Below are 25,266 nucleotides of genomic sequence, written 5' to 3' on the forward strand. Positions count from 1 at the left end.
CAGGAACGCAAACCTCAGTTTAGTGTCGAGTCCCACCCCATGAGCAAAAGCCAACAGGGAGGCGGAGTAGCAGATATTACAACTGGTTTCTCATATGAATATAATTTTCAAAACAAGAAATGCAAATGGCTAGTAAATACTTTTAAGGGTGTGGGATATTCTTTGCCCATCAAATATTCTTAATAAACCAAAGAATAAAACCACTATAAGAGTCCATTTCACCACAGTGAAATTGCCATCATCAGGAATAATAAATAATAGCAAACAGCCCTATGATCATGAAACCCATGGAAAAAAATACAATCAGAGAAGATGATAGTATGCATATGACACAAGGGAACAAAGAAGAATACTCTGGGTTAAATTTAGAAGTGGGAATTGGGGTAGAGAGATAGAGGAGACCAAAAGTAGTGAGGTATGTGAAGAAGACTCTTCTCCATACTTATATTACTATCTGTAGATTTATTTCTCTAACAACTTTGGTCAGAGATGCTTCTTTAGGCAGTGGGCTGTGACTAATTCAGAGACTCAAAACTGGTCAAAGTTCTAAGTTTAAATAACTCTGAGTGCTCACTTGCAGATGGCTCATCTGTATCAACTGTCTACCACTCGAGGCTTAGGAAGCATCATAAAAGCAGTATGTGAAGAACATGAGAGCTCCGGTGGATGAGGACAGTCCTGAAATGGTGATTTCTGGGAAATACATGACTGTTGTATGCATCAGTTCACATCAGTCATGGTACTTTCATGAGAATGATACTGATCAGAACTCCAACCTGAAGAAAGGAAGGGTCCTAGCCTTGATGAAGAAGCTATTAAAATGGATTGTTGCTTAGAGAGGGAGAAATATTCTCTTTAAGGTTGTGGCTTCTTGTTGTCCATCTCCCAGTTGGTGATCCAATACCCATGTCTACGTGGATTACTAATTGGACTCAGGGATTTCTCAACAAGAACAAAAACTGAAGACCATGGTATTGGGAGGGAAGTGGAGTAGGAGGTGCTACAGATGCTGGAGAGAGTTAGTGGGTGCTGGGAATAGAAAGTGGGTCCTCTAGAAAAGCAGCAAGTGCACTTACCAAGTAAGGCACCTCTCCATCTCAGCCCTTGTTGGATCTTTGGGACTGAAAAGGGGGTAGCAATGAAAGAAATTATACAACGTGTTCTCTTGCAAAATACTGGCATTGAGAGGAATTTCATTTTACACAGTGGGAAACTAAGGTCAATATCAGAGAGAAAACTAGGAAGTTTCCCAATATTTGAAACATCACACTTCCAAATAAGACATGGTCATGGAAGAAATCTCAGGACAGATCTAGTGACAATAAAGAGACAACTTACTGAAATGTGTTAGACACAGCAAAAGCAGTGCTTCGAGGAGAATTTATAACATTGAATAAATACATTAGCAATGTAGAACAATTTGAAATCAATAATTTAAGCTCCCATCTCCAGATGCCAGAAAAAGGAAAAACTTAAGCTCAAAGTTAGAAATGTAGAATAAGATCCAGTGAAATTAAAATTAAGAAATTCAATAATTAATCAAAATACAAAAATTGATCAAAGCAAAAGAATGGCCCTTTGGAAAGATCAGTGTAATTGTTAGCCTTTAACCCAGTGAATTAAGAAAAATGAGAGAGCTTCTGTGTGTACCGAATAATAGACATCAGGACAGAAGAAGAATAAAATAAATATTCCAGAGACCACTATGACCCCCTGATCCGAAAACAAGATGCAATGGACAACCTCTCCAACGATACGTTATGATAAGCCTTACCTTGAGGAGAAACAGAAGATGACTGGGCTTATTAACCATTTCAACAACTGAATCAATAATTAATTACCTTCTTAAATAGAAAGCACCTCCTCTTCCATGAAGATCCTTGTGGTGTGTGTGTGTGTGTGTGTGTGTGTGTGTGTGTGTGTGTGTGTGTGTGATGTGAATGTTCCTTTAAAGCTGAGCACTCCACAGTTGTTTGTTCTCTGCAAGATGAACAGTTGGGGGTCTTTGTGTTAATTTCCAGCAAGTGCAAGATGAAACTTCTTTGATGCATATTCAGAGATGCACTAAATTATGGGCATAGTGTAAGTTGTTAGGGGTAAATTTAATACTATGTCCATTCAACAGAATAATATTATTGGATTCTCCCTTAGGGCCTATGACTTATCTGGCCACAGGTTCACAGTCCCTTAACCATTGCCAGGTACAGGTTCCATGTCATGAAGGGAGCCTTAGAGCCAATAAGCAAGTTGTTTTCTTTGTGCCCATAATATTTGTGCCACAACTGCACCAGAGGGCATATTTTGTCTAAGCACTTTTGTTGTAGCTTTCAGGTTCACTGCTGGGTGAGAGAGTGAGGATGACTTTTCTCTTTTAGCAGCATGCATAGAACCGTCCACATTCATGAATCTAGTCGGTAGGAATGAAGTTTCCAGTTGATTACTGCCTTGTTTTCTCCATGTTCTATGACCTTACTGTGGGAATTTATTTATATTATATTTATGTTACCAGACCTCAAAATGAAATGAGTACATATGATGACATACCATACTCTACAGTATATAAATGGGTATACTATAATATACATAAACAGTGCAATATTGTTCACTACTTCAAAGAGTCCTTTAGCCATGAAGACCCCTAGAGGATTTCCAAAGGGATACTATTAATTAAAGAGGTCAACCAGTAAAGGCTACATACTGTGAGGCCTTCCGTCTAGAAAAGGCAAAACAGGAATGTTTAAAACACTAGGGCATTAGATGGAAGTCAGGGATGGGTAGGAAATCAGAGAAATTCTTAGATAAGTGAAGTTGTACTGAGTGGTCCTTCCACAAATGGAAGACACACCATGAATTATTTGTAAAATGCAGAATACAGAGGACAAAGACCAACATATACGCATAAACCACAGACTTTGGCTTTTTATGATGTGCTCATGTTAACAGACCATAATAAACATTTCTGTGTGGGGAATATGAATACTGTCGGTGACACCATCTGTGAGGATGGACCATGTAGCAATTTTCCTCACTTCCTCTCAGATATTTTGCTCCAAATATAAAACCAACTCTTGAAAGGTAATGATTGTTAGTTTAAACAAAATGTATTTACATTTTAAAACAGAAAATAAAGTAAATCATGGTCTATAAACTGTCAACTGATTTTAATATCTGTTCAAAACTCAACTCTTATTATTTTAACATAAATATTAGTGACTATAAATGCTTTCTAACTTGCAGCAATTCATTGATTTCACACACTATAGAATCACTTTTTGTTTCCCTAAGAACATCACTAAATGTGGAGAAATCAAGTTGGTGCCTAACTAGGGCCTCCATCCCTGCTAACTGGTGTTAAAGGAACTAGAAAATACTCTGCATGCTACCAGAGGAGAAAGGTAGCATTAACACAGCTGCGTTACCTACAATGGTGACCAGTCTTGAAGATAAACTGGTACAGTAGTAGCACAAATGTTGTGGGAATAACCAACACTTCTTTGGTTAGATTTAAGGCCTATTCCATGAAATATAATCCTTGTCTGACACTGCTTATGTAGCCCTGAACTTGAGCTAGGATAGGCTATGGGCCTAAGGAAAAACCAAATACTGCTATTGTTTTGTTAAAGAAATGAGGTAATAAAATGAATCCAAATGACATTCTGCTATTTCCATAGATCGGTGTCTTGTTCTTCCATAATCGGAGAGGTTTCTTTTACAGCATATGGGAACTAACACAGAGATCTACAACTATACAGTGTTCAGTGAGTGAGAGATTTTGGGATTCTCAGACTTAAATGGAATGTATTCATCATACCCCTTTCCTCAGAATCAGGAATCTATGTGGAAGAAGAGACAGAAAAACCATAAGAGATAGAGTGGATAGATGAATCCAAGGAAGTGGCATCTTTCAGACACAACAGGACTTAAGGACATAGGAACTTACAGAGTTCTGTGGCAGCATGTACAGCACTGCATAGGTTCAAACCAAATAAGGCCCTACCACTGAGAAGGGGGGATGAACATGGGATCTCACAACAACTAAGAAGTTTTCTGCAATTGATATCCACTTGCAAAGGATAAAATAGGTTTCTCCAATGGAGTCTCACTGGATATATAGTAGGTGGCCAACACAAAATGAATTCAATGGTTTACTTGTAGAGCTTTTTTTCTCATATTGCTTTGTTTGGGCATTTTCTTAATTGGTCCTTTGCTTGTATAATATGGTTTCCTACATGGTGGGTTTTGTTTGCTTGCTTGTTGTGTGTGTGTGTGTGTGTGTGTGTGTGTGTGTGTGTGTGTGTGTGTGTTGGTTTGTATGACTATTTGTTTTCTAAATCAAGAGAAAGAAAAGGCATAGAGTTATATGTGGAGGGGATAGGGGAGGACCTTGTAGGAGTCAGAGAAGGGGAGACTGTGATGAGAATATGTTGTAAGGAAATATTTTTCCAATAAAATTTGGGATTGTCATTATTAAAAATAATATTTTAACAAAATTTTTAAAGACCTTATTGGCTGCCTCTCTAGTCCCTTCTCCATTTCTTTAAACTTTGTTCTTTTCCCCTATTATTATTATTATTATTATTATTATTATTATTATTATTATTATCATTATTTTAGACATGGTCCCCTGTGTCTTCCAACACAGGTCTTAAGCAGCAATATTCCTGCTTTAGCATGTAGATACTGAGATTACAAATTTTTACTAGCACACTCAACTTTTCATTAGCTTTTACAACTAATGACTCAATTACTGGGGAAGCCCAAGGCAGCATACTTCAATAACAGCAGTACTTAAGAGGCACAGATACAAGGATTGGTGGTAACAGGCTATCCTGGTCTACATAGCAAGGGTGATGTCATTCTGGGATACATAGCAAGGTACTGATCTCAAAAGAAAAATACAAAACACAACAACAATAATAACAAAATACCACACATGACTGAGAAGGCACGGAGGTACAAGTACTTATAGTACTCATGTGAAGGTCAGATTTAGTACTCCCCAAACCCAGTAAATATTAGGTGAGCATGCCAGTCCACTGCAATTCAAGGCTCCAAAGATGAGACAGGGGCTCTTCAGATTAGTAAATCCTGAGTTTTACATACTTCAGGACACTTTACCTAGGGGTACCACCTTCCACTGAGACCTGGGCCTTTTCACACCAATAATTAATTAAAAAAATAACCTACATGCTTACTCACAGGCTAGTCTAATGGAGGGATGTTTTATTCTCAGTTGAGATTGTCTTTCCCAAGATGATTCTAGCTTTTGTTATGTTAACATAGAAAATATCCAGCACAACTGATTATTGTCAGCTTTATACATAAATATATCACTATTGAACCATAGCCTTTTCTTTCCTGTTTATCCCCCAAGAACTCATTGTTAACATCACAATATAAATCAATATATAAATTTAAGAGTCTCACACTCTTTTAAAAATTCAAACATTTAGAAAGCTAAATATCTTTAAAATATCATTTGGTGATTTGTAGAAAGATTATATCTTATGAGTCAAGAAGTTATGCTGTCTTTCCTTTGGAATCAATTTGATTTTACCATTGGCTCAATAAATATTTAATCTTTCCAACGTATTTATTCTTGTTATGCTTTAAATATTATTAATTCCATTATTCTTACCATAGATTATAATAAAGGGATACAGAACCTTGAGTATATGGAAGACACATTTCTATGTCAACTCTGTGAAGTAGACATTTTCTTTTGGTGAGATATTAATACATACAAATTAATCCAATTTATGGTTTTATTTCAGTTTCATTTATTTGTTTCCTCATTAAAGAAAGTCAATGATGCAGATGGAATTTCTCAGTGTGTACTAATATTTCTTATTTGTTTCCACTGATTTGTCACATATATTAGCAGCTACACTCTTCATTCTGTTCTCATGAACATCAATATCTAGAATCCCATAGTTTTGGGCCATAAAATTTAATTTGTGTGAAACAATATTTCAGTTTTTGTCTTAAAGATGTACTGATTTTTGAAATGGTTCTGTGAATTTTGTTACATGTATTCCTGAGATTATCTGATGACTAATAGAAGAGCAATGTGGGTAAGATAATTTCAAAAGCACTACATAGATTTCAGTCCTGACTTTTAATTCTGTTTCATCTAATGTTGCAGAAGTGGTATTTGAGATGACAAGATCTCATTGGAAGTAGGACCTTCTGAATGTATAAGATAAAGTACTGTTTTCAATGTTCCTATGATTTAAGCATGAAGCCCACTCCCATTTCTAATGTCACTTCTCATTTGTAGAATTCTTTGAGTCTGGGAATTTTAGTTCAGAAAGTGTTCTTTCATTATTTTAGAATTTCTACCTTTTCTAGCTTCTTTCTTACACTAAATGTATTTACATTAAATTTCTTTCTTCTCCCTTATTCATGGAGAGCAACCAGTTCTTCTGCTGCACATAAGTAATTCAAAATTGAAAAGTTTTCTGTGATTTTTATGAAACATTAATTTAGCCTTCCTGTGTCTTTCTTAAATGTATTTCACTATATATGTTTGTCACCCTCCTTTGTTTTATTAAATAATGTATATTAAACTATGACTATGTCTCAGGGTATTTTGAATGGTTATATAGGGTCAAACTAAATGAATTTGCATATTATATCAATTGATTCTGTTGTGGTATCTATTCAACTATGTCCAGTATTTGACATTACAAGCAATTCTGCCAAATGGTCTTATGTAAATGACTTTTATGGAAGTCAATATGTGTGTAGGATAAATTCCTAAAAATAATTTACAGATTTCAGAATATTCGTATTTCTTATTTTTAAATCTTTGGGATTTTATAGGATGCTGCCAATGTGCTCCTCACAGTCTGGGACTTTTCTTACATCTTTTCTGATTCACTCTTAACTCAGATTGAATATCTTCCCATTCCTAGATTATTTATTGGCTAGTCTAATGTTTTATTCCATTTTAAATATTGATGTACAACTAGGGAAACGTTTTTATCTCTGTCCTCATTCAAGTCATTATCCCCAATTCCAGCTGGGTTTTAAGTCTTGACTAAATGCTTTCATAATAGTAACCTAGCTAAGGTTAGAACCTGACCAGAATATCTATGTAATAGCATGTATGAATAACAGTATAGAATTAGTACATATGGATGTATAGTCATATAGAATGAACGAATTAATGTTCCCAGCTTGATTTGCAGGGCCCATCAGCTGATCACTTGCATGGTTTCAAGTCCAACAGCTCTCAAGTAATAAATGATTTTGAAAATCTTAATCTTGGCACCACATTTTCCTGAGGCCTTTCCTTTTCTACCCCTAATATCTCTAGGCCATAACTCATAATTACACATCCAAATGTGTAATTATCTGATGTGTTTTCTTAGGCATTGGAGTTGTCTTTTGTGAAAGAAATCGATTGAACAAGTCCGTGTAGGAGAGGAGGCTTGGAAGGAAGTGCCAGTTCTTAAACACTTCAGGATTTCTTGTGGATCCTATGCCATCTTGAATCCATAGGTAGCAGAGAACATCTGTGTATCTTCTTCAGATTCTCTGTTGTGTATCTTAAGCAGAACTGGTAGCCATCCTTGTCTCAGTTGTATGGCAGGGGCTCTCCTGGATGTCCACAGAAGCAGAGTATGAGGTTTGGCTTCACAGCTATGTCTGTGCTCCTTGGGTCCCTTTGATGTTTTACTGGTGAGTTTGAAGAGTCTACACCAAAACTGGCAAATAATATTTTTAAGTTAGATTGCCCAAGTTAACTTAGGACTTCAATCATTAACCTTCCCCCCCAAGCGTCACACTCCTTTCTGAAAGACTTAATGTACAAACCATACCTAATTGAAATTGCAGCTCAAGGAAAAAAAATTACAAAACATTATTATCAGGACATTTATAATTCATATTTCATACAAATTTATTTTCATGAAAATAATATTGTAGCTTACATTTTCTTGTATTCTTGAAAGCATTCATTCTGATTTTCAGTTACTTCCCCCAATGGCTTCTAATGTATTGACCTACCGCAACAGTCTTTTCCTGCTCTAGTATTCATTTTACTTATTTATAATTTCTTCATTGAGCTTGGTTAGACACTCCCCTTTTTAGTATGCTAGATATTTTCCTACCAATATGCAAGGAAGTGATATTTTTTCCAACTGTCCTTTGCCAACTGTGAAAAGTAAGCTTCTAAACCAGAACAATCAAATCAGCCTAAAATATTAATATGGTTAATATGTCTGAACACTAACAGCAGAGTCAAAGCACCCCTTCCCTAAAGGTACCGCATCTTCTCTAGGAGGCAAAGGCCTCCTTTAACTATAACATATAGCAGTTATAAAGATTTTTCTTTTATATTTTACATGTTAAAAGTATTGAATAAACTGTGAGAATTTCTGTAACATCACATATGGTACAGGGTATGGAGGGGAGATTAGATCACAGTTTGACCCATTGACAGAATTAAGTGCTTTACAATATTTACGTACCCTAATACAATAAAATGATAAGAATACAGTAGGAACTAACTACAATACTTTTAATGTACCAATCTATGAAATAAGCATTTGTTTCATTTCCCTCATTTTTTATCAGTATAATATCAGCAATGAGTCATTTACTATCAGATAAAACACACATTTTATTTAAAGCTGATATCAAATATATGTTTTTAAAATCTGCTATTAAAAGGGAGAAAAAGAAATATGAACTAATTTAGAATTCCTTATTTTAAAAGTAAGAAAAAATCTTTTTCTCTCACCCCAGCTTTCCAATTATTTTAAATACTTGATTTTTTTTTTCTTCCTCAAGGGCCAAGGGATAATCAGGACACAATGAATCGCTCAGTTACTCTATCCAATGATCCAACTTTGGCTTCAGGTTGCTATAGCAATTAAATGGGAAAACTGGCAACAAAGCCTAATAAAACTTCATTTAATCCATTATATATGGTTACAGCAAACCAAAGCGCTTCCTACAGACTCTGAAACGGATGCGTCACCTCTATGGATAATGAAGTGTTTTGGTGGGAATTTGTTCAGGAAACCTGAAGTACAATTAGACAAATATGTTCACATATCATGTTGCACCAGAGTCTGTGTGAGCCTACACGCTTGTCAATGCGCCCTGCTCCTAAATGCCTTTATGCCTGATTAATTGTCAATATCAGGCGGGAGCTTGCTCATTAGCTCCTTGTAGAGCCCATTTGAGATCGCAATGAGCTTCATTTCCAGATGATATCCTAAATGTTAATAAACTGAATTGCATTATTTTCTAGTTTGACTATATCTAGATGGGGAAAAAACTCCAAGGGAACTAAATAAATTCAGATTAATCTCTGCTGCAGAGTTACAGTATAGTATTCATGTGCATTTAGTTAAATATTAACCTGTTCTTATTTTTTATTTTGTCTATTGTGTTTTCAATCTGTCTTATGTGCTCCACAGATAAACTGATACTTTCAGATAATTTTACATCAATATAAAACAAAACAGCTTTTTTGCATCTGATTAACTTCTTAGGCAGCAATTGCAAACATACATATACATGTTTATTATATATAGAATATACTCATATATATGTATATATATTTAAAAAATTGCTAAAAACTGCACAAATCAGGTACTTGTCACTTTTCATATGTATTTTCTTAAATTACCAGAAGACCAAATAGGACCCATACTATTTAATAAAATATTTGTGTCTATAAAATATATATATATATATATGTATATATATAAGTAAATTTTTTCTTCCCTTCTATTTTTGCATTAAGAATAAAGAATAAATTTTACCATAAATTTGTAAAATTTCAACCCAACATTTTAGGGTATCTTAAGTTAAAATAAAAACCAACATTTAGTGTAACCACAGCATCTTCTGGAGCCATTTGTTTGAACCTCATTCTCTGCAGTACACATAAAAGGCCAAGTAAGTTCTCCAGCCAGATAACTACAGATGATGTTCTCTGAAGGAAGAAATGTTTGAGATATATAACAAAATGCATTCTGTTCCCAGATTTCCAGAAAGGAGAGTGTGAATGTGACAATGCATGGTATTTTGTTTCAGAAACTGTTGTAAATACATTAACTGAAGTATTAGTATTAGGAAAACATCACAGAATAAACAGGATGCCCATGTGAGTCAGTCTGTAACCAATAGGCTTCTCTTCACAATCTAAAAATCATAGCATGCATGAAGCAGGATGATTTTACTTTGGTTACATGATTTTTAAAAGTTAAAGGAAACTCTAAGTGTTTCAGGGATCAAATGAAAAAATGTGTTGAGCAGACTGTGGGAGAAGAACTTAAGGTACAACACAAGATTTCACACTTTAAATCATCCATGGTCATCCAAGGAGGAAAAGTCTTGCTTTGTGATTGTATTTTACAGCTGCTTCAAAGAAACTAAAGATAAAATTATGGAAGTTTTCCATTTGGTTTAATTTTATAAAGTATTGAAGATCCATTACTAAAAAATTGTTTTTGAGATATTTTTTGTACCCCAGTTGCCCACAGACTAATTTTTCTCTCCTTAAAAACAAGTTTGTAGCTTGGTGGTGGTGGAGCACACATTTAACCCCAGGAATTGAGAGACAGAGGCAGGCAGATCTCTGAGTTTGAGGCTAGCCTTGTCTAAAGAGAGAGTTCTAGGATAGCCAGGGCTACACAGAGAAACCATGTCTTGAAAACAACAAAATAACAAACAAACAAAGAAAACAAGTTTTGAACACAAATACTATTTCATATGTTACCATACAAAGACTAGAAACCATAGCTCTTTGCTTATTTTTTCTATTGATCACATTATTTTCAGTATTTAAATTTTCTGTGACATTTCAATCAGTTTTGTTAATTTTTACTCTATGCTACTCACATGTATTTGTTTGTACCTGTCTCTGTATGTGTATCACAACAATAATCCAGGATGTTTTCTGAATAAAGGATAACCCAAAACAGAGTAAAAAAAAAGATTATGATAGAAAAAGTTTCAGGACCACTTGAGATAATATTGTAGCCCTCAAGTGGGATGTAAATTCCCCATGAAAAAAGGAGGCAACTTTGATTCCTAAACCAACGAGATCTATCTAGCTAGTTATTGAAGAGACTCTGCAGGGGTGTAAAATATTCAGTACTCTGCCAACAGTTGGAGTGCAAGTTCTCCATTCACCTAATTGCCCATCAGAAGTTGCAGAACTTGCTGTTTTACATGCAACACACACAACACACACACACACACACACACACACACACACACACACACACAAACACACAAGACACACACACACACACACACACACACACACACACACATACAAACACACAAGACATGCACACACACACACACACACACAAGACATGCACATACACACACACACACACACACACACACACACACACATACACAGAGACACACAGAAGGCTTCTACTCTCTGGAATTTCAAATGCATATGTCATATGCATTTCATATAGTCATGCACTTCAAACTTTCAAGATCATATGTACAGCTTTGCCTTGGTCCTTTACAAGTTGCAATTGCTCATAGAGGCCTTCAAGACCAGAAGAAGTCAGATTGCCTGGATCTGGAGTTACAGGCCATTATGAGCTTCTTGTTATATATGTTGGGAATTCAACTCATAGTCTCATAGGCTCTGGAAGAGCAATGCATGCTTTTAAACCCCTGAGCCATCTCTCCAGTTTCAACTATATGATTTTGAAATATTTTATCCTTATTGCATCTTTTCTTTTTACTTTGTGATGTTATCTTTCAATGTTGCAAAGTTGAAAATTGATAAATTTCAGTTTATCATTCTTTGTTGAGATGTATTGCACTGTTATTGTCAGACACTATTTTCTAAAATTAAGATAAAAATAATTTCTTCTATGTTTTTTCCTAAATTTTTATGAGGTTTGCTTAGAGATCAGGTCTATGGCTCATTTTATCTGAGTAAGCTGCTTATGATAGACATACCAGAAGAAGTAATAGTTTTTCAAAAAATAACATTTTTATGAACTCCTTGAGAATTCATACAATGTGCTTTGGTCATACCCATAGTCACCCCTGACTTCTCGAGGAACCAAAAAAAAATCTATTTCCCTGGAATCATCTAATACCCCAGCCTCTTACTGTCTTTCTGCCTCCTCTGCAATGACCTCTGAACTTCGTGGGGAAGGGTGTGATATGGATGTCCCATTTCAGCAGAGCACTTTGAAGTCTCTTATTCTTTGCTATTTGACTAATTTTGGGTCTTTGTGTTAATTACCATCTTCTGCAAGATGAAGGTTCTATGACAAAGGTTGAGTGATGGGCATTTACAGAAATAGTGTTAAGTCATTATGAGTTATTTTAACATTGTGTCCATTGATAGAGTAATAGTAGTAGAACTGCTTCTAGGGTCTATGGTCTTCCTAGCCATGAGTTATTTGCATTGACAATTTGGCTAGGTATGGCTTTTATCTCACTGAGTAGTCTTTAAACACAATCAGAAAGTGTTTTGTGACTCCCATAACTTTGTGCCACTATTGAACCAGTGGGCATATCTTGTCAAGATAGTTATCATTATAGGTCACAGTATTTGAAGTTTGGTAGGATTGATGATTAATTTTCTCTTGCAGTAGATTGTATAGCACCTTCTAGCATCATGAAAGCTAGGCAGTGACATGAAATATCTAACTCAGTACCCACATGATTTCTCCTTGTTTTATGAGTTAAGTGTATGATTACTTCAACAATAGGGTCTTACTGTCAAGTTCTGAAGGGTAACCAAGAACAATGACAATAGTCTATGATGCTTGGGGTTCTATGGGAATCCACTGATCAATAACTCCAAAATAACTGACCCATTCAGGGCACTGGACTTTTGCTATCATGCAGTGCCTAGTAAGGTTATTGCTTTTTCATTATAAAGTAAATTCATTAAGACTTTGTGTATGTATACATTTTAGCAACCTTTTGGCACAGTGGGTACCTAGTTGTTACTGTACTATTTATTTGAGTCTCACCTTTTCTGCTTTAAGAGTCTTCATGCTGGTTTTGAAAGCCATGTTCTATAGATATGTTTCTTCTAGGCTATCGTCTGTATCTGTAGTCTGTATGGTGAGCTTCACACCAGTCTTTGTCTTGTTTACTGCTGTTCTAGAATAATTCTGATATCTGAAACTCTAAATTTTGTAGCTTCTTTCAAGTTCATTTCACTTATTCTTGTTCATCTGCAATTCTTTGTCCATTCTAGGGTAATTTTGTCAACTTTACATCAAATGAAATTTGGAGAGGTATGTTTTCATGATAACAGAATAAAAGTACCAATTATGCAGTCATCCTTCAATGAATAATGTTGTATATTTATCATGTATATAAGCTGTATACTAATATTGCTAAAGGTAGCTCAAAAGTTTTATTGTTTTGATGATTTTGTGGATGAAATATACTTTAACTTCATTGTTAGATTACTCCTTGCTAGCACATGGAGATATGACCTCTTCTGTGAATTGATCTACGCCAGTCTATTCATCAATTTACTAATTTTATTATCAATTCATTGGGCAACATATATATAATATGTTTGTGTATGTGCATATGCACACATACACACACATATCTGATACCACCTATTGAGAAAGTTTTGGTCAACCCAATCCAATTTGTAACAACTTTAATACTTTTTATGTTGTCTACAACTTTAAATTCACATTAAATATAATTTCTGAGACATGAATGCTATTTTTCTTCATTCTGCAGGGAACATACTTAGTCTTTATGCTTTGAGGGTGATACTATAAGTTTTATAAAGATGCCTCTTAGCAGGTCAAGGATGAGTCCTTCTGTTCTGTGTGTGTGTGTGTGTGAGAGAGAGAGAGAGAGAGTTTTCATTATTAGTGTTTTTATGATTAGTATTGGTTGTCATCTTTACAATATCTGAAATTAACTAAGAAACATCTCTGTGAAGATTGTGAATGTGTTTCCAGGAAGGATTAACTGTGGGAGATCCTGTCCCTGAGTGAGCTCTAAGAGGCAAGGAAAAAAAATCTTGTTTGTCTGCCTACTTTTACTTTTAACTGCTGAGTGCATCAATTCTTGTCTTCTACTGTGCTTTGCTGACATTATAATCTAATTTCCTTGCACTTTAAAAGGGACTAAATTCAGTGAGAATGTAAGAATCTTCTATATAATTGCACCAGATTTTGACTGCTGAAACACCAAACACTGTGAACTAAGCAGGTATGGCATTCTCAGTCAGTACATTGTGCACCGAGCCATTTTTGAACTATTTAGCACCTACATATAGATCATTCCAGTAACTCTCATATATAAATATATTTGGTTTTGCTCCTAAATGGAATCCTCCCTAATACAGATGTGTACCGGCTTCCTAACATGTGTTTTCCTGTGTCTATGAAGCTATTACATAAGCATGAGCTTCATCATTATCTTTAGGTGCTAAAATCAACTTTGAATAAAAATAATTGATTGAAGAACATTTTCTGTAATATTTAGAGCAATTGATGCACTTGCCATACTGCAAACAGGTAACTGTTTCTTTACTAATCATGGCTACTAAGGTTTAAGGAAATGCAGAATTTTAATTTCTGACTTCAGAAAACTTTAATTTTGGAAACAAGTTCTTCTTGCATAATATATCAGGGAAGAATCAGGAAAGCTTTTTCATTAATTTTTGAACATTGATACATACTTTAAAATACCTTCCCATCACATGTGTTTGTGTGTTCATGCATGTAAATGAATGTAGCCTTCATTCATTTGACCTCTGAATCTGTAGGTCAGAGGTCAACTTAGGGTACATTCCTTAGGAGCTATCCAATTTTTGTAAGACAACTCTTGTTGGGTCCCAAAATTCAAAGAATAGTTCAGACTAGGAGGCTAGAAAGTACCAGGGAGCTGCCTGTCTCCACCTATATACGGCTGGGCATATAGACATGTGCCTCTATGCCCTGTCTTTTTCTTACATAGGTGCTGGAGATGGAATTCAGGTCCTCATATTCTACAGAAGGCACTTCACTGACTGTGGTTTTTCCCTGCCCCCTCTAACCAATATTAAGCAAATAGTTCTATGACATCAGGAACATTGATGTCTTGTGTAAATACCACAGCTTTACATTCCAGAACAGGTTTGTCATTCCAAAGAGTAATTCTATACACATTAAATATAATTCCCTCTCATCTGCCACCCAGGTAGCAGCTATCCTCTCTGTCTGTATTAAATGTTTTCTCTCTGTATTCCATGAATAAAGCCATCCTATAATTTCTCTTTCTTCCTTGTGTATTTCACATAAGATTACATTTTAAAGGTTGATCCATGTTATGGCATGTGTCCAAGGAATTTTATTCTTTGAAAGATGAGTAATACTCTATTTTAATATATGTAGCATATTTTGGATATCAATTCATCTGCCAGGGGACATTTGGGTTGTTTCAACATTTTGATTATATGATTAATATATTGATGAATATTAATGGACAAGCTTCCTTGAGGCCCATATATATATAATATATATATATATATATAATATATATATATAATATATATTCTGCATTTGAGTATATTGTCTGTATGCATATTTGTGAATCCTATGAATGCTTGGTGCCAGGGAGGTCATCTGCTCCTCCAGATCCTTTACCTCCTCTGGATCTGGAGGTAAAGATGTTTGTGGGCCACCATATGGAGGCCAGGAACCAAATCTTGGTCCTGTATGTAAGTAAACAGTGTTCTTAACCAATAAGCCATTTGGCTAGTCTTTGGAGGCCCTACTTTCACAGTGTGTGAATATAAAATGTCCCCCAAAGTCACATATATAGCAGGCTAATGATGGTACCATTCTGCATACCAACATCATTGCTCATAGTGTTCACAATGTTTCCCAAATCTCCAACACAGCTATATTTGTTTTTCTAGTGATATTCATCCTAATAGATGTGAAATTTCTTGTCATGGGTGGTTTATTTTATATTTTGTCAATGACTAACATTGTCAACCATTTGTGTGTGTGTGTGTGTGTGTGTGTGTGTGTGTGTGTGTGTGTGTGTGTGTGTGTGTGTGCGTGCTTAGTGGTATTAGTGGTGTGGATATGGGTCATGCTGTATGTACTTGTGGAAGTCAGTGAACAACTTGCTGGAGTAGGCTCTGTTCTGCCACCAACCAAGTCCCAAGGCATCCAGTTCAATAACTCTGGTTGCAAGACTTGACAGCACTCACTAAGCCACCTTGCTGACCTCTTGAGTCTTTTCTTTTTTTTAATTGAAAATAGATTTTGTTTCTTACAATATATTCTAATTACAGTTTATCCTCCTCCAACTTCTCTCAGATCCTCCCCACAACCCCACCCACCCAAATCCACATCCTTTGACAACAGCCGTAAAAGCCTGAGCAGGTGTTGAGGTGGCCAACCTGGTGTGGCAGTGGCATGACTAAGGGGTTCACGAGCAGCCTGCAACCCATGGAGAGAGGGAGCCAGCTGCCTGAAAAATGGACAGTGGGGGACATGTGAAAGAAGTCTGTGTGGCAGAAAGCAAGGGTATGGGGCCACCCGAATGACAGAACCAGATGGCAGTGGGTAGCTAACTCCAGTGGTTTTGGGTTCCAGCTGCCCATGGCATCTTGGACTGGGGGCCAGTGGCAGATGGAGGCTTCTGAAGAGAGACTCCAACAGGAAATCCCCAGACAAGCGTGGAGGGCCTGGGGGAAGGGAGAGAAAGCCAGTCATGGGGTTGACTCCAGCGACTGCCCTGAAATCTCATGCCCCAAGTTGGACCCCAGATGAAGGATTTATCTAATTATTCTTTACCAATAAAAATTAAGGAGTCAGATGTTGGGGTAAGAACATGAATGACCAGAGAATTTGTGGAAAATCTCTCTGTCTCTCTGTCTCTCTGTCTCCCTGTCTCTCTCTGTGTGTCTCTCTGTGTGTCTCTGTCTCTGTCCTCTCTCTCTCTCTCTCTCTCTCTCTCTCTCTCTCTCTCTCTCTCTCTCTCTCTCTCTCTCTCTCTCTCTCTCCTCATTTCAAGGAGGCCAAGAATCTTTCTAGGCCAAACTCTACTACATCCTTTGTCTCTCTATATTTCCTAGCTCCTCCAAAAACTCTATGGCTAATTTTAATCAAATAGTAGATAGTTCTGCCCTCTTATTCAAAGTAAACTTTATTGTCAGTCCTGGATGTGTCAGAATGCAATCAAATTATCCCCGAACACCTAACATGGATTCTGGGAACTGAACTATGGTCCTCTGGAAGAACAGCAAATGTTCTTCACCACCCAGATATTTTACCATCACCCAAACTGTGATGTTTGATTGATCATCTTAAACCACTTACATTTAAAACAAGTGTTGATAAAGAAAGATGTGTACGATTTTCTAGGTTTTCTAAGTGTGTTTTAATTATTGTGTCCATAATTTCTTACATGATAGTCTTCTTTTGTGTTCAGTGGATTTTTATAATGATTTTTTTCCTTGTACCAAGTACAAGGGCAGCAGCTAAAGGATATTCATAGGAACCCAAGAGATATGGTCAGTTAAGATGAGGACTCATAGGACAGAATATATGTAAACTCTTTTTGTGTAAGTTTCTAGGTTACAGACATCACATTTACACATTAAATGAATAATACATTGGTTTAAAATTGTGTTTTTGTTTTTGCCCTGAAATCATATAGACAATAAAGATTAGGATTACAAACCAAATTATACTAATAGTGATTTTTGTATTGACCTATGCATTTATTTTTATAGGAAAACTTCAGCGACTCATACAGTTCCACATCACAACATAATATACTTTGTTCAGCCTGAAGAATTTACCTGTAATGCAAGCATAGTGATGATGAATTCTCTTAACTTAGATTTATCTTTCCCATATTGAAGACAATCTTGACAAATGTATACTTACAAACTGACAGTGTTTTTTTTTTTTTTTCTTTTTGACCTTTAAATATATTATCTTTCTGATTTCTGATGAGAAATTGGCTGATAATAAATTTTGAAATTGCTTCATGCACATCAAGTCATTTCTCTGCTTCAAAGAGTGTGCATTTATCCATGGCTCCCAATCCTCTGATTATACATATCTCTTGGTATACAACCTGGACCATAGTAAACTCATTTGATCCATAGATTCATGTCTTTATTCACACTTGTAAAGTTTTCACAATTTTTACCTTATTCCTTTTTCTCATTTTTTAAAAATGAATTTATTTTACTATATGTGTATGGGTATTTAGCTGGATATATGATGTGAGCCAGTTGTGTGCCTGGTGCCTGCAGAGGCCAGAAGAGGTGGTGGATACTCTAGAGTTTCAGGTAGTTGTGGGCTGCCATGTGGGTGTCAGGAACTGAATCTAGGTCCTCTGTAAGAAACAAGTGCTCTTAACTTCTGAGCTATCTCTCTAACCTCAATTTATCTTCTTCTTGTGCCCTTACAACGTTGTTGATCTGTGGTGTCATGAAATTTTCCTGTATATTTGATTTTGTACTTTCTGTTTGTCTCATAAATCTTACAGATTTCAGATTCAATACTTTAAAAAATTATTGTTTTTTGATGCAGGGGAATTATTCCTTTTGATTATTATAATTTTCCAGCACTAGAGTTTCAAGTGGTTTTTTTTATAATTCACATATATATATATATATATATATATATATATATATTCTATATATATGGTTGATGTTGTTTTTATTCTTGAACATTTGACACGTTTCATTTTTTGTTTCTTAATGTTTTTCCTTATCAATTTACCAACTAGGCTTGCTATTTTGTTGACTCAGTCTAACAAGTGAGTATCTGGACTCCTTCATGAGTAGTGAATATAAATTAATTTTACTCCTTTAAAAACAACTGTATTCATAAAGCTACACACAAGAATGTCATTAGATTTTGTTCTTGTTTGTTATTTTTGTTTTTGACTTGGGTTCTTCGTAGGTTACACAGACTGGCCTGGAACATGTAACCAAGTTCTGGGATTATAGGAGTGTTCTACTATGCAGCATCATATATTGATTTTCTTATGGGAACATATATGATAGGCACTTCTTGGAACTATCTGCTGATTGAATTCAGATTGTATAACACCAGAATTGACTATGATTTTATCAAAATCTGCTTCCTCTCCACCTCTAATCTGCAGTTCTTGCTTTGGGATTTCCATTCCTAGTATTATTCCTGAAACAATTTTAATGAGACATTGTTAAGTTACCTTACAGGCTGTTATGTTCCCTTTGGTGTTTGAGAACATCACTTCTTCTGGGTGACAGCTGCAGTTCCCCCAGCCTGGTGTCTGCTCTGTACCTTTAAGTCAGTAGCTGGGCCCTTCATTAACTGTAGCATTGCTTTGGGGTTGTCCTAGATTCTCTCATGTGAGGCACACACACACACACGGGCATTGTATTTTCTTCTGTCTTTTAGAGTTAGATCATGGGTACCAGATACAAGTGTCCCATGTCAGAATAGCAAAAAAAAAAAAACTCTGGCCCCTTTGCCTGCACATGGCATACCCATTATCTTTCAGTTTCTCCTGAAAAGTATTATAAATGAAATCTTCATAAGAAAACAGTTACAGTCTTCTAGGTAATGGTGATCTTAATGTTTTCTTTGTCTTTTAATGAGAGAGAAGAACTTTTAGAACATTTATTTTGCACCAGGAACTTATGTGAGGTCCACTGCTTATTTTTAACCAAAATCATCTCCAATTTCTTTGTTTCCAAGTTTCAGTCTTTAGTTATAGTAGTTCAAGGACATTTTCCATGGAAGGGACATTTTGTTTCATGGATGAATTAATTGTATCACAGAGAAATCATATAAGATCCATATATGTTCCAGACACATGTCAGTAATCCCAAAATAGGAGAGTCAAAAAATATTCACTATGTGAGATTTCATTCAACCATGATGCATAAATATGAGTCACTTAAAATGTATAAGTTATAGTAATTATTTATAGTCATGTTTTTCTCTTGTATAGTTATGTCCTAGAAAAATATATAAAATACAATGTTTGCTATTTCTAAGATATGATTAAGTTTACTGGCCCTACTCTATCTGGGGATGTCTAGAAATTATTAAAGACAAAAATATCTTTCAAGGAGTTTTCTAATTTTTCCTTACCAATTTTTTTTCACTGAAAGTGGCTACAATGAGTTTCCCTATATTTGTACCACTTTTCTACTTATTTCATTGACTGAAACTATTTGTAAGTTTTTATAATATTTTCCTAAGTCACATCTTGTGGTATCATGCAATATTTCATCTCAATTTAAGCCACAAACATACATATGGATCTGATTCTACTTGCAGAGATATATTTGTAAAAATTGAACATCTAATGTAAGTTTCAATATACTACACTAAGTACACATTATTTCACCAGGAGAGGAGAGTGGTATTGATGGCTATTAACAATGTCATAATGTACAGAGTAAAGGATGATGGAGTGGTCCAGTTGGACAGGAGAACTATGAATTTAAGACAAACAGACTATATCATAAAACAGTCTAGAAAAAAATGAAAGGACTGGGGAGGTGGCTCAGTGGTAAAAAAAATGAATGAAGAAATAAATTCTGGAGTGTTATGGAAGTCCCAGAAAATATTATCTAAATATTCAGGGCTATAGTTCATAAAATCCCCAAATTTTCCCAATTTCTTATTCCACTTCAGGATGGTCCAATGGCAGAAAACAGTATGTCTATTTATATGAACTCTACCTTACAAATATTAGCTGATCACTGCTTTGTTAACATTCTAACTCCTAACCTCTTAAGTAAGAGTGCATAAAGGAACACTTATTAAATGTGTTGTTTGTAAGGAGAATACGGTGCTCTCAAGCTTGAGTCCTCCTCTTTATTCATGTTCCCAGTATAAATTCTGAGTTAGTAGTGAGGTCTTTCAGGAAGCATGGGTGAACAATTACAGTTTCAGTAATTACTCACTAAAGTTTATGTAGGCTTTTACAATGAAGGACATATTATTACCCATTCCTGTAGTGGTGAGAGATTGACATGAAGTTAAGAACATTTTAGAATATTTTGCTTTGTTCCAGAGATGCAGTCATGCCAAGAATCATCTGGAAAACTCTCCTTTCCTCTCTGGCTACACTTATTTTCTCATTCTTAGTTTTTTGTCACTTTGTATGTATCATAATCACATATCACTTTGATCAGGCCAAGGCTACAAGTACATGGTAACATGTACACTCACATATAATTTATAATTTCAAATGACTTTTCAGTGTGTCTAAAAATCATATATGAGTGAGTACATACCATGTTTGTCTTTTTGTGATTGGGTTACCTCACTCAGGATGGTTTCTTCTAGTTCCATCCATTTGCCTGCGAATTTCAAGATTCCATTGCTTTTTTCTGCTGAGTAGTACTCCATTGTATAAATGTACCACATTTTCTCTTTCCATTCTTCAGTTGAGGGGCATCTAGGTTGCTTCCAGGTTCTGGCTATTACAAACAATGCTGCTATGAACATGGTTGAACATATGTCCTTGTTGTATGAACATGCACTATTTGGGTATATATCCAAGAGAGGAAGGGCTGGATCTTGAGGTAGATTGATTCCCATTTTTCTGAGCAACTGCCATGCTGATTTCCAGAATGGTCTTACAAGTTCACACTCCCACCAGCAATGGAGGAGTGTTCCTTCTTCTCTGCATCCTCTCTTTATATCATAATTGTTGAACAGAGCATCACTTGGGATTCTAGCTCATTCTTTTCTCACCTATGCCCTACCTCAGCTCCTATAAACACCAGCTCTACCAAGGAACTTGACAGGCTTTTAGGTTTTAATGCAAAGGGCAAGTTTTGACTCCAAAATGCCATCCTTAACATCCTTGCTATGTTCAAGTCTCTTGACTGCAGAGAAGTTCTGGTGATATGTGCTGATTTGGGTTACCGTTTTAGCTTATGCATCTTTTCCTGAGTTTCAAGCAGGAGTTTACAGTTACCAACCAATGTTTAAGAATGCTTTTACTCTTGTTTATAATGGTTTCTGTTGTTTGTTTTTGCTTTCATTGTAGCCAGTACTTTAGTTTGAGCCGAATGTCTATATTGTCCAATAGATGGGATGTAATTTTACAGAATACCAAAATGGTTTTCCTTCCAAAGAATTCATCACATAAGTTGGAGCTTTCCAGCTTTGGATCTAGCAGGGACAATAGCCTTTGCAGTCCTTGGGGGAAGGTGAGTTTGTCTGGTTCTTCCAGTTGGGCAATATATGAAACCCACTCCTATTCTGCTCCTTTTTTTTCTCTTCCTTCCACTGCTGAACCTCCATGAAAACCACAGAAACTTTGATCTTTGTATTTTCCCACCTGTAAGAAAATATAGGAATATAATTTAATTGCTCATCCACACGAAGTTGAAACCTGTTAAGATTCCTGTTGAACAGTCTCAAAAAGGCTCATCACTGAATTATAAATCTGGAGCCAGTAGGGTCTCTCTCTCTCTCTCTCTCTCTCTCTCTCTCTCTCTCTCTCTCTCTCTCTCTCATAAATGGTATCCCATACCCATAGATGGGCACACCAAAAGCAAGAGCCTGAAGGTGACTGTCCCGTGCCCATTTTTTTCCCACATGTCCAAAGCAGTGTCTTTTGTAACCTCCACTACAGAGCTGGTCTCCCTCATTCCCTGTCCACACACAACTTGCCCTCTCTTGAAATACAAGGAGAACATCGGACAATTTTTACAGTGATGTTTTGTCCACAGTGCTCTTTGTAAATTTTAAGGAGATTCGGACCTCACAAATCCAGACTGGTGTCAGCCTTCTGTTCACCTAGGCTCTTAGTAGTGTAGTGTATGGCTTCCAGAGTGGTTTCTTGAGAATCATTAACTTTTTTTTTCAGAGACACAGCCTACCTTTAGTCATTAATGAACTGAGTAACAGCTTAATGCAATGTTACTTTTAATTATCACAGCCCTTTCTTTTAAATATCAAATTCCCCTCTCTGAACTGTCCTGCTCTCTCTTCAGAGTCTCATCTGTCACTGTAAATGCCATCACTTTATTCCTCCTTCAGACGCAGTGACAGGCTCACTCTTATCCGAGCCTTATCTCTATTTCCGTCCCCTATTGTACCGCAAAGATCCCTTTCGCAGAGCTTACAGCTGTATCCGCTTTCCACACGTGGCACATGATTGCCTCGGTAAAGGTATTTTCTGTTTCAATCTTGCATTTTCCCAAGGGAGAACAAAGGGGACAAGCTTTCTGGAGTTGGTTTCACTGGGAAAATTGTTTAGAATTGCCTCATTCCTCAGCAGATTAACGGATGCATACAATCCCAGCTTAAGTGCTATTGTACAGCACAATTTCTTCATTATACTTTGTCCTTTCCATTTAGAAAACCCCTCACCAATTAAAGTAATACAGCCTTCCAATACCTGCTCCCAATTAAATCTGAGCTGTACTACCTGCCCCGATGCAGCTGGTCACAGATTCTTACCACTTATCCGCATTCATTAGGCCTGTTCATTATCATGGGATAGTGGCAGGAATTCAAGGCACTGCCTTTCTTTTAGGGCAACGCCAAAATCATCAGCTTTCCACCCAAGGTCCCAATAAGGACAGGATTAAGTATAAGGGGAAGGGATTCAGACAGTAGCAAACCGCCATTGTCCCTAGCCTCTCAGGTCCCCTCTATCTAAACGCATCAAAAGGATACAGTGCAGGTACAAAAGAATTCCCCTCTTAATTAAAGGATCACTTTTCTCTCCCTTTCTACCCCAGATTACACCCAGCCTTGCTGCCCTCCAGTCCTTTCTCCCGGAGCACAGTGAAAGGAGACCAGAGGCCTCTTTGAAAGTGACCGGGAAGCCCCACTCCACTCCCTGGGAGCTATGTCATTTAAGACCTGGGCTTTCCAGCTTCGGGCCAGGCTCCATTTTTTTTTTTTTTTTTTTGAAAAGTGTTATTTTTCTATACACGGCTTACAAAGTCCCTGCAAAAAGAAGTAGGGTGTGGGTAGGCGGACCATGAACTGTGACTTCAGTACTAATTGGGCACAGTGACATCCGTGGGTGTTCCCAGATAAATTTCAGCCTGCCGACGACAGCACACAAGTGTGCCACCAGTTTCCTGTACTTCCATTCTGAAGAAGAAACACAGTGGTCTTTCCTAGAAAATGTCTTGCTGTTTTCTCTCGTGATTCTTGATCAAAACTGAAAAGAAAAGAGGGAAAGCAAGTACGGAGGGGAATGCCACGGACCAGAAAGGAAGCATCACCATAAGCACCCTAGAGAAAAGTCAGGGAAGAAAAAAAAGCACAGAGAACTTGCAGGTATGGCCTCAGCGAGACAACACGCAACACAGAAACTGCAGGTCCGTCAAACAGGGCTACCAAAAGTTTGAATCTGTGATCTCTCCCAACCTCTAGGCATTCTGTTCCAGTGGCAAAGCATCCCTGGTGGTTCCATAGTCCTTTGTCTAGACCCCGAAGTGCCTTCTACCCATGCTTTCCAGGAAGCAGAGCTGACTGAGATCTTGCACTAAAATGTACTCTCCAAAACAGTGGATTAAAAAGTAGAACTGGAACTGGATAGCCCAGAATTCCTGTATCATCACTTACTTTTGTGCAGTGAAATTTAAAAAGGAACCCCTCCCCCAAACCCTAAGACTTTGTGCCTGGAAATTCTTGACTGTGGAGAAGTCACAGAACTGCTCTACAGAGAAGAGGCATGAGTGGTGCTGGGTAATGGGTGCTGGGTGAAAACTGGCTCTCAGAGACTTTACTGGGTCCTTATTGTATACATACGAATCTTATCAATGAACTGCACCATATGCATATACAAGGCTTTTTTTTCCTTGGGGGGGGTTGTATATTAGTGTTTTCCTCTCAATTAACTTCTAGGCAATTTTCCCAGCTAAATGCATAACATCGTTGGCAAGACGCCAAACAAAACCTTAAGACCCAACACTAAATTCTGCACTTATACAGGCAGCTTAGATTTTCATGTGGTGAACTGGAACCATGCCAGCTACTTCCACTGTAAACCCAGCAGTGGGAAAGCTATATATATTTTTTTTTATCAAAAACTCTACTTTAGATTTCCAAGACCACTTGAAAATTGTACTATTTTAATGTGCCTTTTAGACAAAATAAAAGAAAGACTTAACCTGCTATTAAATTAACCCAATTAGCTATTTATTCCATGTAACTTTACACTTTGAAGGCTGTTAAATCAAATAAACTGGCAGTGAATGAATTTTTTGTGAATTATGGTAGTTATGCGATTCATTCTAGACAATATGTTCTTATGTCTTTTCCTAACCCTTTTCAG

Source organism: Cricetulus griseus (assembly GCF_003668045.3).
Source record: "Cricetulus griseus strain 17A/GY chromosome 1 unlocalized genomic scaffold, alternate assembly CriGri-PICRH-1.0 chr1_1, whole genome shotgun sequence".
In the NCBI taxonomy this organism is placed as follows: Eukaryota; Metazoa; Chordata; class Mammalia; order Rodentia; family Cricetidae; genus Cricetulus; species Cricetulus griseus.